This window comes from Rhincodon typus, unplaced genomic scaffold (genome assembly GCF_021869965.1).
Source record: "Rhincodon typus isolate 14 unplaced genomic scaffold, sRhiTyp1.1 hic_rhity00008184, whole genome shotgun sequence".
Taxonomy (NCBI): domain Eukaryota; kingdom Metazoa; phylum Chordata; class Chondrichthyes; order Orectolobiformes; family Rhincodontidae; genus Rhincodon; species Rhincodon typus.
The window spans coordinates 2,008-3,856 of NW_025973822.1; positions in this window are offsets into that span (position 1 = coordinate 2,008).

Genomic DNA, 1,849 nt, shown 5'->3' on the forward strand with positions numbered 1-1,849 from the left:
GGCATTTGTGGATGCTTTATACAGGGCAATGGTCTGGCACTTACTGCTAGCGGAGATTTCCCGCAGTGTAATACTGTCAGCGATTTCAGAGGGGTTTTTTTAAAATAGCTAATTTGTACCTACAGCTTACTGTACAAACAATTTTATGAAAGTGTATAATAAATGGATTATTCTATTTAACTGCTGTGAGGTGTTGTTTCTCAATCAGCCTGACCCAGCGACTGAGCTGGGATTTGAAATCTTTCCCCTCTCCTTTTGTAATCTCCGTCTCTCTGTTCGGGTCAGTCTCCCTCTCCAGCCCCTTCTTCCCTTCCCCTAACTCTGTTCGCCGCCCTCTGCGATGTTGAGGGGAGAGTTAGAGCGACACAGTGCCTCCCAGCGCCAGGAACAAAGTTGAATTCCACCCTTGGAGTGGAGTTTGTACATTCTCCCCGAGGTCTGCGCGGATTTCCTCCCTCAGTCCAAAGATGTGCAGGTTAGGTTGGATTGGCCATGCTAAATTGTCCCCGTGTAGGGTTATGGGTCTGGCTGGGATGCACCATGTACAAAGCTCAGGAGAGAGGCGGAGATGTACCCATATCCGCATGGTCACCTCTGACTGAAACTGACCATACATCTACAATCAGTAGAACCGAAATTAGAAACCGCGAGGAGACGGTATGGGAGGGGGTGGTTACCCACAACGGAGCCAGACTGCACCCATCCCCGAAAAAATCCAAACTGTACCCAGACACACGTTGCTAGAGGTGCCCACTCGCTCAGAGCTGACGACTGGTTTGTCCTGAACCGTTAACGCTTTCTTCCCTCAAACTTACCAGTGTTTGCAGCACTTTCTGGTTTTTGTGTGTGATCACTGCACAGGTTTATATGAGAGTATCAGTTTGTGTACAGGAGACTGTGTAACTGTGTGTGTATAAAGGGGTGTATGTATATGAGAATGTTTGTGTGTGACAGAGAGATATACCAGTGTATGTAAGTGTCTGTATATGAAAGTTTGAAATGTATGTATACATGTGTGTAGCCATGAGGGTGCATCAACATGGTAGTATCTGGAGAACTGAGGGTTTCTTAATAAATTGTTTCCAGATTAATGCTGACACATTATGGGTATGACTCCTGATGCTGGATCAAGTTCTGTATTGTCAGGACCTCTGTCTCTGCCTCAGGGTGAGTCCGGGCAAAGATTTTTGAAAAGAGAGCGATTCCACTTTCGTGATCTTAAAGTATGGCCTGATTATCAGCTCCCATTCAATCTAACCAGTTATAAAGCTGCAGCAGATCAGGTTCAGTCATTTGGGTCCATTGGGATTGTGTATAGTGAGAGTGAATGGGAAGGGGCTGGGTCCATTGGGACCATGTAGGGGGAGAGTCATTGGGAAAGGATTTGGTTCCATTGGGATTGTATGGAGTGAGCAGGAAGTGGTTTGGCTCCATTGGGATCATGTAGGGTGAGATTGAGCAGGATAATTTAGCCAGGTGTCTGGGAAGCTTTTACAGCTTGTTGCATAACAATTGAAGAGTCAGCTTTAAGCAATGGAGGTTAGATTTGAAGGGTTAGAATTGTGATCAATTCAGTAAACTCAATTTTATTTACCAGTTCTATTGGATACACTTCCCCCATTTTATCAATAAAGTCAGGGCCTTGATAATGACCCATATGGAGGGCTCCTCAGAGCTGGAGATGGAATCTGTTCTGGTCTATGGGAGCCAACCTGGCCAATTCCCGCCCCATCAGTCTCCTCTCGATCATCAGTAAAGTGATGGAAGGTGTCATACAGCACCTGCTCAGCAATAACCTGCTCAGTGATGCCCAGTTTGAGTTCCACCAGGGCCACTGAGCTCCTGACCT